The sequence below is a fragment of the Cupressus sempervirens genome, chromosome 10, assembly GCF_028749045.1.
Source record: "Cupressus sempervirens isolate cs-2001-9-10 chromosome 10, ASM2874904v1, whole genome shotgun sequence".
In the NCBI taxonomy this organism is placed as follows: domain Eukaryota; kingdom Viridiplantae; phylum Streptophyta; class Pinopsida; order Cupressales; family Cupressaceae; genus Cupressus; species Cupressus sempervirens.
The window spans coordinates 86,923,205-86,936,536 of record NC_143127.1 but is presented as its reverse complement, the minus strand read 5'-3'; the positions used below and the strand labels follow the sequence as shown (position 1 = coordinate 86,936,536).

The window sequence follows — 13,332 nt, the reverse complement described above, 5'->3', positions numbered from 1 at the left end:
AAGGATGCCGTCAGTTCCACGTCAAGATGCAATAAAGAATAGCACATCCATGCAAGTATACAAGAAATTTAGAATGAATTGAGCAAGAAAAAAGAATATATTATTGTCGCTGTTGGAGGTAAAGAATGATTGAAAATTTGGGCAGTCGTAGAAGAAATATACAAAATGGTGAAGCGGCATTTTTTCATAAACAAGTTCGATATGTTTTTCAAATTAACAAAGCATGATATAATTAAAAGTGCCATTAGAAAATGGATTAAAATAAAAGATATATTATTTAGATGAAAAGTCATATCCTTTCGTAAATGAAAGGACACATTATTTCTGCTTCCAAAGATATAAATATGCAAATCTATCCATTACAAAAAAACAAGATATGTTTGAAAAAAACATTCTACAAAGAAGTATTATATATTTTGTATGGAGGGAAGGAGCTTTAATATGACTTTGTAATGTAAATTCAATTATTTTATTTTAATAATAAAATAAAAGATCCTTTGTTTATTTGAGACATGGAGAATTAAATTGCAAATGATTTGTCCTTTATAATTATTTTAAAAAATTCCATAAACAATTTATGTCAGATAAGTGGACGAGGTCATCTATGGCATTTAAAACTCGATCATCGCAAATATTGTGAAATATTTAATTGTTTCCAATTTGTGTCTAGTCTATCTCCCCGACCTTCGGAGCTAAAACGCAATTTGGACTAGTTTAGAATTGCGTATATATATATATATATATATATATATATATTTGATCCATCGCGTCTTGAACATTAAACTGTTTATAGTTTTTGTGTGTAGAACATTATAAAGTTTTATGTTATAATCTTCATTGTAGTTGACTTTGTTGCCTGAATAAGTTAAAGCACTGGTCTATTGGATTTATATTTGAAGTCAGAAAATCGATAACCTCCTTACAATCTCAAATCCACTGTTAAATAAAAAATCTTATACAATTCATTCAATTCAAATTTCAAACACTCAACATTCAATTTCATTTTAATCGAGTTCAAGGACCTTGGCAGCCGAAGAACTCCAAAGCTTAAATTTGCTTTAGAAAAGCACTGAACCAAGTGATCTGGTTCAAGGAGAAGGTCTACTTGTCTAGGTGTAGCGGAGCCTGAAGTGCAGAGGAATCAAGTTGATTCTTCATTCGTTGGCTAGAACTGATTGCGGTATCCTATCAAAGAAGTGGTAGGCTCTTGGATTCCAATCTGTGGTTTTGGGAGGCAACCGAGTGCACCCCTTAAGGTTCTTCTTGGACAGGACATCCTCTATCCAATGCTAGTCACATATGCATATATTGTCATCATCAAAATATTCTATACAAGGGTTATATTGACCTTTTGCACTGGCACTAGCACTATTATTCATGTAAATGAAGTTTGTACTAACCTCTGGCACTGGCATTAAAAGGTATCATTCTCATCTAGTTAATTATACAAGGGTTATATTGACCTTTGCACTAGCACTAATAACCATTTATACAGTGGTTGTACTAACCTCTTGCATTGGCACTATGAGGTATCATTGTCATCTAGCCATTTATATAGGGATTGTGTTGCCTTTTTGCACTGACACTATTAGCCATTTATACAGAGGATCAAATCTCCCACAGTGGCACTATGAGACTCCATTAATCCCAACTTAGTCATTTATATAGAGATAATCCCAATCCCTACACTGGCTTTTAGCCATTTATATAGAGTTGAGCACAATCCTTACACTTACACTATGTGAGTTTAATCTATTATTTCTTTATATTCATTTAATGAACATAATATTAAATGTTAAATAGTCATCCAATTACTCTTTTTGAATTGTTAATAATCTGCTCATATATATAAAGAAAACATAAAACATATGACATACCTTATAAACATCCCTTTATGATGCTTTTACCACCTTTTAGAGTTTCCTTGCATCTCACATTAAATATATGACAAGAGGTATGTGATTATATCTCTTGTTACCTTGTTCTATTTTCTCCTTTTGATTCCATTCTTCTTCTGTTTAATTATTCAATGGTAATTTATAAATCTTATTTCATTTGATATCTATATCCTTCTCAAAAGTCACAACCCTTAATAATCACATTCCTTTAGAAAAGTCACAACACTAATAATTACGATCTTTTTGAAGAGTCGCAGCCATTCATAATTACAACCCTTTCAGAGAGTCACATTGTTTCATCATCGCAGTGGTTTGAAAAGTCACTTCTTTTTTTCTTCTCATTCATTTCCTCTCCCATTAATCATTCTTCCTCAACTTCTATCTCTTCCTTTTTATGTTTTAATTTGAAGGAGTCACGTCTTTTCATTAGATTTAGTTAATTTATATCCTATTATTTACTTACTTATTTTGTGTTTATTATCATTTATAACTAAATCCGGTTTTGATATGGTTTTATTATCACTATTTAATTTATAATATTGTATTAATTACTCCTAAAATTCTATATTAAATTGGGGACATGACAGAATCCTTAAGAAATACACTAAGTAAAGCATTGTGGTTGCATCCAAACAACTGCATGTTTTTTTTTTAATGTATAGATGACAAGGAATTTGAATCTATCCTCGCAACTTTTCCTTTCTTGTCACCCACTGTTGGAAGTCTTTGGTTTATACAATTAGGAGAAGTAGATCCTTTACACCCAGTTGATGACCTTATTTAGTTTTCAAGGAAATGAGCTCATATAACTCAGGTTGGCTGTCAGGTTATATTATTGGTTCAAATGTTTCTTAAAACCTTCACAATAGTTTTCTTCGTAAGAAATTAGGTAAAATACAAGCCAGATGCTATGCCCATTATTATTCACAATCCACTACCATCTCAGCTATCTCAACAAGTGACTGGGCTTGTATTATATTAGGCATGTCGTCCCTCCTTCCTGTGTAGTTGTTCTTGTTAGGATCAACGAGCATTGGTGGGGGTGGGGGTGGTGAATCAGTGTTGCAACACTTACAAACCAATTAACAACTTTGCAACTAAACCATAAACTACCACATATAGAAATACAGGAAAGTAAACACAAAACCATAAAGAACTTATAACACCATGATTTGTTTTTGAGGAAATCCTGACCAAGGGAAAACTCCAGTGGGGATGGTACCCGCAACTATGTACTAAGTTGAAAATTCTCTGTTAAGAGGTTTGTCGCTGTTAGGAGTCATTACACATGTTTAGTGCATTAGTCCTTGTTAGAGGTCTAAATCCTGTTAGGAGATTGCAAAAGGAAAAGCTCCTGCATAATGAGAACTCACTGTCCAATTACAAAGATAGTAATTATAATATGAAAATGACTATACTGACATCACAATGCCTGACTAGTCCGCAATGAAAGCTTGCATCTGATCTGATCCAGTATCAAGGCTCTTGTATATCCAACATAACATCATCATATCATCAATACCCATTGTTGCATACGAAATCCATCATTCCTTTATATACTTCAAAATCATTTATCCGGTCAGCTAGCCAAAATTGTTCACAAAACGTGTGGCACAAACTCCAAAGTGAAATATTACATTATGCTAGCCAAGGGTTAACATCGACGATGTCGTCCCTCTAATGCCAAGCAATTGAATTGGTAAAACAATTCAATTACTTAGGCCATTTTGCCCGATCTCCAAAAACTGTCCTGATTGACTGTTACACTCTGCCAGGTTTTTGCTTTATCTCAACAAAATATGTGCCAACCATCATATTAACATAGGCAACCATACCTGTAGTATATATACATTGTATAATGCCATAATCCAAAATTGTAGCCTTGTCTGCTCAACATCCTATGCTTGCTGATCAAAACTGTCTGATTGTACACTGTTTTCCTGCATTATACTGAGATATTTTTTGTTAGTATTTATGTCCTTGCCATGCTTGCATTGGAAGCTTGTGTTTTGGTAAACAAACAGGTGACAACAATGGAGAGTTGTCTTGCTTTTCATAAATGACATTTGGTTTTTGCTCTTCTCTTGGATTTACTGTCTATGCAGTTTGGTTTGGTCCATGTTTCATTTTTGCATTGACCAGTATGCTAAGTAGAAGACGACTGTTTGGCATAACATTTGCAAAGAAAAGATGTACACCTGTCAATGTCTATTTAAGAAGATTCTCTGATTCTTTCTATTAACGCCAAGTCTGCCAAAAGTATATGAAACTCCAGATCTTCGAATAGCATTGAGTACTCCAGGTCTGCGAATAATGTTGAGTTCACCCTGTCTGTGAATTGCATTGAAAATGCCGAAGTTGCAGAAAGATAAATGAACTATACGTGTTTGTAAGAAAACAATAATGTAACATGAATATGGGCAGTAGCGTTACCTGCAAAAGAATATATGTGTGTGTAAATGAAAGTTGTAGTGTTGTGTAAAAAAATGACTGTGATGTTTTTTTTTTATAATGCTGCTCCAACAAGGCAGAAGGTAACTGTGTGAAGAAAATGTACAAGCGATGGTTTTTGAGTTCCTTTTTGATGTGGAAGATATTATTTTTGAGTGAGTAAAGTTTGCAGAGGATGTCTTTCGCAAACTTGGGCATGCATGGTAGCAAGGATACAACACAAAATACAAAGGATAAAGTGGTAAAAAAAAAAGTGGCAATTACTGGTGAGGAAGGTTGGTGTTGTGCCTTCAAAATATTCTGGAAGAGGTGTGATGATGTCTGCGCATGAATAGGACGACAATTTTTGGTTGTCCTGGTGTATCAGTCTTAGACATCCAGAAATTAACAGTGTGTGACCCTTTTTCTGTGGTGAAGTTTTGAAGACTCAAGTTGTTAGATAGGCCTCATAATTCTTACTGGATTGATATACAATGAGAAGAAAAAACATGGCGAATAGCAAGAAAAGGAATTTTTCTTTCTTTGAAAAACGAAGATGGCAAACGTAGTCGTGGTTGAACATTGTTGAAGCTTTTAATGCTGCCGGTAGAGTTGATGGCGAAACCGACAGAATATTTATGTGATAAACAACATTGTTTTGGAGATAAAATTTTTTAATCTGTGTGTTTGTTTTTATAGAGGACATGATATTAAGGTCTCAACACTTTTGAGTTGATTGCACAGACTTGGTACTGACAGAAGTAGAAGTTGGTCTTGGTCATTAAAACCTGGGTTCACTTATTTCAAAGTGAATATAGAGCTTGAATTTGTGCCCAAAATATTTCTTGTAGTAATCTGATGTATGAGTAGGTGCTCATTGAGGTTGCTGCCTCTGATATGTGGAGTGGGTGCTCTTTTGAGAGTTGGAGGTGACGATACAAATGATGAAAACTGCTATTTAAGTCAAGTAGAAGATGGATAGCTTTGGCATAAAAGACCTGGGGATATAAATTTTGACTATCTGATAAAGATCAGCAAGAAGGAAGGGGTTAGAGACGTGTATGCTAGAAGAACCAACAAGCATCATCTGCAAGAATTGTCAAGAGGGGAAGCAAACAAGAGCTTTCTTCAAACCAAAAGAGCTTTCTAGCAGCAAGCCACTTGAGATTATCCACACAGATCTTTGTGAGCCAACTAGGACAAAAAGTCTGTAAGGTGAGATACTTAATGCCGTTAATAGATGATTATTCATGCATGACTTGGGTACTTTTTCTCAAAGAAATATCAGAGGCTCTAGATAAGTATAAAGCATTTGAAGATGAAGTGGATTTAAAGATTAAATGTTTATGCCCAGAGAATGGTGATGAATTTACCTCTAATGAATTTGTGAGTTTTTGTGAACAACATGGGATTAACAAACAAGTTTCAGCCCCTAGCACACCACAACAAAATGGTGCTGTGGAAAAGAAAAATAGAACAGCTCAAGAATTGGCTCACTGCCTCATGAATGAATGAAAAGTAAGCGATATCTTTTGGAGAGAAGCTGTCCATACAACTGTCTGTTGGTATGTTTGCTGATGCGCCAAAAGCTCGAGCTGTCAGTGAACGTCACAAACACCAGACTTACCTAGATCCATGAGAGGTGGTTAAGCCATGTTGCAAACCTCGAAGGAGGTGATGACCACCAAGTCAACAATCTCCCCCTCAGCACCGCCTGAGGGTTCCGCACCAATGGAATAAAGGAGACCTCCCGAGATTTGAACCTGTGACCCAAGGCTCTGATACCGATTGTTGGTATGTTTGCCGATACACCAAAAGCTTGAGCTGTATGTTTGCCGATACACCAAAAGCTTGAGCTGTCATCGAACGTCACAAACACCAGACTTACCTAGATCCACAAGAGGTGGTTAAGCCATGTTGCGAACCTTGAAGGAGGTGATGACCACCAAGTCAACACTGTCTACATTCAAAACACAACTTTGTTGAGAGTCAAGTACATAAGACACCTTACGAGCTTTGGAATGGTAAACCAGCTACTGTTAAATACTTTAAATTTTTTCATAGCCCATGTTATATTAGGAGACATGAAGATATCTTGGGCAAGTATGACTCAAGAGTGGATAAAGTTATATTTCTTGGCTACTCTTCCAAAAGCAAGGCTTTTAAATGTTACAACAAAATGCTGCATAAAATTGTTGTAAGTGCAAATAACTTGTGAGAATGTGAACAACAAGGAGTAAACATTGAAACCAGCACTGTTGTACCTTCTCCTCCATCTACTGATGCTGGAACAACAAACAAAGATGAAGAAAATGCAAAAGAGAATTCACAATCAAATAGTGATAATTGAGTTTCGTCAATTAATGAAGCTGAACTACACGTGCCTTTCAGTTTTGATATACAAGGTGAAATTGGTACATCATGTTCGAAAACTCCCTCTAAGGAATCATCCTATAGATAAAGTAATAGCTGAAAGAAGAACAAGGGCTGCTAGGAAGCGTGCCAGTTACGTTGAAGATGATGATGTTTTGCTAATCTCCATGCTTGAGCCCAAATGTTTTGAAGAGGCAGCCAAAGATGAGCATTGGATTGCTGCTATGAAAGAGGAATTAGAGCAGATCCAAAAGAGTAACACATGGAAGCTTATACCTAGACTCGATGACAAAAATGTCATTGGCACAAAATGGGTGTTTTGTAACAAGGTAAACGAAGAAAGAAAAATAGTAAGAAGTAAAGCATGTTTAGTATGCAAAGGGTATTTTCAAGTTGAAGGAGTGGATTTTGATAAAACATTTGCACCAGTTGCAAGGTTAGAAGCCATTGGAATGTTTCTTACTTTTGCCACTTTCAAGGGTTTCAAATTTTATTAAATGGACATTAAATCTACATTTTTAAATGGCGACTTGAATGAAGAATTGGATGCTGAACAGTCTGAAGGGTTTTTTTTGTCTGATAATTTGGATAATGTGTGCAAGCTAAAAAGGGCATTGTATGGATTTAAACAAACTCCAAGAGCATGGTATATGACAAGTTTGACAAATATCTACAACAAGAAGGTTTCAAAAAGGGTTATGTGGACAACGTCTTGTGTGTAAAAGAGGAAGGTAATAACATTCTTATTGTTGTTGTGTATGTTGATGAGCTAATTTTTGGAAGTGACAGCTCCAAAGTGACTAAGGAATTTGCTGGTTGTATGAAAAATGAATTCAAAATGTCAATGATGGGTAACTTATCTTATTTTCTTGGGCTGCAAATTTACTGTTAAAAAGGTTTCAAATGGAAGATTGTAATCCGGTTAGCACTCCTATGGAAACCAGGTGCAAGTTAAGAGGATGAGCCTGCTAGTGTTTGATCAAACTCACTACTGGTCTATGGTAGGAAGTTTGCTATTTGTTACAGCTATTAGACTTGATATCATGCAAGTTGTTGGTTATGTTGCATGCTTTCAAGCCACACCTAAGCAAACACACGTGAAAGCTGTTAAGAAGATCTTTAAGTACCTAAAAAGGATTGTTGACTATGGTTTATGGTTTCCTACATGTTCTAATTTTTCAATAATAACATACACAGATGCAGATTGGGAAGGTTTAGTGGATGATAAAAAGAGCACTTGTGGCTGTGCATTTTTCGTTTGTGGTTGCCTTGTTTCTCGGTTCAGCAAGAAACAAACTTGTACTTTCTATCTATAGTTGCAGAAGAATATATTGCAGTCATATCCTATTGCACCAAATAATTTGGATGAAGAATACCTTGTTAAATTTCAAACTCCAGTTTTGCTAATCCTATTTCCACTTTTTGTGATAACAGTATTGCGATCAATATCTCTAAAAACCCTGTAATGCATTTTTGCACTAAACATATTCCAATTAAATACCATTACTTGAAAGAACAAGTTACTAATCATGTTGTCAAGCTGGAATATGTATGCTCCAAAGAAAAGTTAGCAGACATCTTCACAAAACCACTACCTCGGGAACAATTTGAATATCTCAGGAGCAAACTCGGTGTTCTTCTTTCTCACTAGATGATCTATGTTCAGAAGATGCACTTCATTGCAATATCTTTTCTACAATTCAATTTAGTTTGTTTCAGATTTAATTATCATTGATGTCAAAGGGAGAATATGCTTTGAAGGGGAGTTGTACTTTTTGTTTCAGAAGTTGGTTTCAATATGGGTGACCTTAAATGAAAAAATAGTGGGAGATGGTAAATATTTTTCCTTGATGTCCCTGCCGTGCTTGCTTTGGAAGCTTGTGTTTTTCTAAACAAATTGGTGCCAACAATGTTGAGAGTTGTCTTGTTTTTTGTTAATGACACATGGTTACATTTGCTCTTCTCATGGATTGGCTGTCTAAGCAGTTCAATTTGGTCCACGTTGCATTGTTGCATTCACTAATATGCTAAGTAGAAGATGACTGTTTGGTAGAACATTTTTTAAGAAAAGATGTACACTTGTCATAGCTACTTAAGTAGATTCTTTTATTCTTTCTGTTAACGCCAAGTCTGCCAAAAGTAAATGAAACTCCAGGTCTGCAAATAGTATTGAGTTCACCTATTCTGCAAATTGCATTGAAGCCACCAAGGTTGCAGAGAGATAAATGGACTATATGTGTTTGTAGGAAGACAATAATGTAACCTGAACATGAGCAGTAGCGTTACCTGCAAAAAGAATATATGTGTGTGCAAATGAAAATGTTGAGTGCTGTGTTAAAAAGATGACTGTGATGTTTACTTTTTATAATGCCGTTCTTGCAAGATAGAAGGTATGTGTGAAGAAAATTCACAGGTGACAGTTTTTGAGTTTCTTTTTGATGCGGAAGATATTCTCTTTGGATGAGTGAAGTGTGCAAAGAACATCTTTTTGCGAAATTGGGCATGCATGGTAGCAAGGATACAACACGTAATATTAACGATGAAGTGGTAAAAACAAAAGTTGTGGTTATTGGTGAGGAAGGTAATACAAAGGATGAAGTGGTAAAAACAAGAGTGGTAGTTACGGTGAGGAAGGTTGGTATCGTGCGTTCAAATTCTAGCAGGGGTGTGATTTTGTTTGTGCATGAATATGACAATATTTTATTTTTGTCCCGATGTATCAGTCTTAGACGCCCAGAAATTAACAAAGTGCATGGCCTTTTTTCTGGGTTGAAGTTTTGAAGGCTCCTGTTTTTTAGAGACACTTTGCGATTCTTACTGGATTGATATACAATGATTAGAAAAAATGTAGCAGATAGCAAGAAAGTAATTTTCAGTGTGACACTGACGCTGTGGTACATCAAGATGTCAGTATGCTGGGACAAATTTCCAGGATGGGGGGACGAAGGGCCTAGATTTCGGGATGACGACGGGGTGCTATATATTATACATACAAAATTCGAAATACTAGTTAGGAAATGATGTTTCAGTATAACATACCAAATTGAAATACTTGAACATAGCCAAATTGCAACACAAATCAGAACCGTTGAACATTTTACATAGTAAAATAGTACATAACCAATAGTAACATTAAAAAATAAAAAATCAAAATTCAAATAGACCAAGTATCCTTCCTGGTGGTGGCATGGTTGCAGAATGGTGGAGGTAGGGGTACTTGGGTACTCCAAGCATCCGGTGTGGGGACGTCTCAGGGACTGGTACTTTGAGGTTTTGGGGTGGGTGCGAGTCTCCAGGTTACACTGGTAATTTTCCTTTCTCGGAAAAATGAAGATGGCAAATGTAGTTGTGATGGAACATTTTTGAAGATTTTAATGCTGCAAGTATAGTTGACGGCAAAATCAGCTGACAAAGAAGATTTTTGTGATAAATAACAGTGTTCTGGAGATACAGTTTTCATCTCCATGTTTGTTTTTATAGAGGATACAATATTAAGGTCTCAACATTTTTGAGTTGATTGCACAGGCTTGGTACTGACAAAACGAGAAGCTGGTCTTGGTCATTAAAATCTGGGTTCACTTATTTCATAGTGAATATAGAGCTTGAATGTGTGCCCAAAATATTTCTTGTAGTAATCTGATGTATGAGTAGGTGCTCATTGAGGTTGCATCCTCTGATATGTGGAGTATGCTCTTTTGAGAGTTGGAGCTCTCTCATGTAATTGGATCGGTGTCCTTTTTGATTAGCTGTATTGTGGTTTCCAGGAGATAAATCTGTGTGTCTCTATCTTAATTCTCTTGAACTTGTTAGATTGAAGTTTAAATACCAATTCGCCCCCTCCCCCTCTCAGTATTTTTTGTTTTCTCATTTTTCATGAATGCTTTCCATCAAAACTGATTATGTGATCAAGCGACCTTACGAGCTGAATATTTTGCCATTAATCACAACGTCTATGCCTTCATTACTGATCACTAGTCAACAGTTGCAATCTAATCTAAGATAATCTTTCCAAGATTAAGGTTTGGTATTCATGTTAACCAGCCAGTTCAAAGATTTCATTCTATCATTCCAACAGTGGACACATTTCTAAATTCAGTTTGAATGATATTCAAAAGGACATATGCAGTCTTTAGTTACTTCTTTCCATCATTCCCAGTCTCTAGTTCTCTATTATGATAAATCATTAGAACCTGCCGAATCTCCCAAAAGGGATTCAAGGCAACTGCTAGTGTGTAGGTTGACTTTCAGTTAGTTTTAACTTTTTTGAAACAACCACAAATTGAGTCCGTAATGTATTTTTCCTTCTGTGCATCAGTTCACCGCATGTATTTCAAGACCTGCTTAAATGTATTGTTCAATCTTTTCCCCAACACTTCTAGGTATGATGAACTCAGTAACAAGAACATAGAGATACCTTCGCGCACTACTTGTAATACCATTAATCACATAGAATAACTGGAATTAATGAAGCTGGAAATCCAAAGACCATGTCCCTATGAGAAGATTTCATTCCTTAGAAGTTGAAATTGCTCATCACTGCAATCCTGCAAATTCTTGACCAAAATTTCTGAGAATCTTCCCTAAAACCAAAAATTTACTCACACCCCAAGTTCGCAACAATACAATTACTTCTCCGGTTGTTTGTAACAGGAAGGACATGATACTCTTCTGCGAATGGAGGCTATGAGTATACTTCTCTGCTAGCCAGACTTGATATCGGGCATATCCAGGGCACACCGATTACGTTTGTGACACTTTACAACTCAAATGTTTGTCAGTTCATAATATATTCAATTATTTCTTTTTGCAATATTCCTCATGACAACTAATAAGTCTGCTACCATGAATCCACCAATACTTTAGATGGGACCCAATAATATCAATGCCCAACGCATTACAAACATTACTCCCAACTCAGCAACTTTAGAAAGGATCAGATATTAATAAATTATCATTATACATTTACTGCACCAATTTTCTGAATTATTCGAGGATGAATAGAGGCCCAAAGTTTTACTTTAAATAGATTCACAGTAATTATTTATTTCAAAGAATTGAATGCCCAATATTAGTACTTCCTCTCATAAATCTTTCATTTATTCCTCCATTCAACTATTTGCAAATTATGATTAAACTTTAGAAAATTCCATAGCTGCAAGCACTTCAAATTTCTATTACAAATCTCTCTGGCTGGTAGGACAACCAACTTTGATACCACTGCAATATCCCATGATCGCTATTGTTGCCAAAATCTCCCAGAAATTTAAAAAATATAAGCAGATAATTTAATGCAATAAAGTTCAGCAAATAAACCAGAAATTATTTTATTATATTGATCAGCAATACAATAGCAACCAAAAATCCAATCTTATTTACAGAGTCAACAGTCAGATTGGAAAATGGGAAAGAACTTGTAAATCCAAATGTGAACTCTGTTCTGAATTCACCATGTCTGATGAATTGGTTTGCGACCAATCCACCAAGAAGAGCATGAAGGTTTCTGTCCTCAAGTGCTGAACATGAAAGCTGAATGCTTCCAAGTTTCTCCAAGAGAAAACTCAAATCAAATCAATAACCAAGCATCTAAAGTGAGTCTCTATTTCCTCTTTTAGTTTAAAAATAACCCTTAAAATATCTTGCACTTTGTTCTAAATTCACTTTTTAAATATTTGATGAAGCGGACTTTGATATTTCCTAATGTCCCAAAAAGGGAAAATTACAATCTACCCCATTTTTTAGAATTTTCAAATTGAAATCTTGAATTTGGAATGAAAATATCCTTCAAATTTGCCTAAACTTGTTAGAGCTTGCAAATTAGATTAGAAAACCCTTGAAAACTTTCAAAAAATCTTGAAAATCATCTCTAATCTTGAAAGAAATCAAAATTTTGAAAAGAAATTCGTCAGGAAACATTAAAATTCCAAGAAGTCATCATAAAAAATCATGGATTTCAATTAAAAAATCACCCAAAATCTCTGCCATACTCTGAAATGAAAAAAAGTAATGCTATCTCAAGAGCTGCGATCTTTTGTTTGTGAATGAATACAATGCCAAGCTCTTGTATTTATAGGAAATGATGATATCAAGAAGGGACTGAGTTGTTTTATTTTCTTGCTTTTTTTTTTCCCTCTAGAATTTCTTTTCATAAGCTGATCTGTAGCTTTCTTCTAGAAATTCTTTTCAATGTCGATCCTTAGCTTTCTTCTAGAAGTTCTTTTCCAAGTCGATCCTTTTGTTTTATTCTATTATTTTTGTGGGTTTGGACATTGAACAGTTTCTCTCTTTAGGTGAAATTTTTATATAAAATATAACATTTTAAGTCCTTTCTTATGTAAGGACTTGTAAGAGTGGTTTCAGATCTCCAAGAATTATAATGGAAATTCTAGGTTTGGGAAAATCTAAAAATTTTAGACTCAACCAAATTTCAGTAATCGATATGCTTCCACTAATCTTCTTTTCCATAGCTTTTCCACGATTTAAAATGCTTTTCCTTATTTTGAATTTCAGAACATTTCACCACTTTTCATGCATTTTTTGCAAAATCCTAGATGAATTTGAAGTTGAAAATAGGAATTTTACATCTGGGCGATTTCACAACTTTTGACCTTCCAAAATAGAAACATCTATAAAG

General features: G+C 35.1%; 1 protein-coding gene across 2 annotated transcripts in view; it reads left to right on the top strand.

The window, feature by feature from the left end:
* LOC149532703 (chromatin modification-like protein) overlaps window positions 1-13,332 on the top strand; it is a 46,770-nt gene that overhangs the window by 28,868 nt on the left and 4,570 nt on the right. The gene's annotated exons all lie outside the window — the stretch shown is intronic.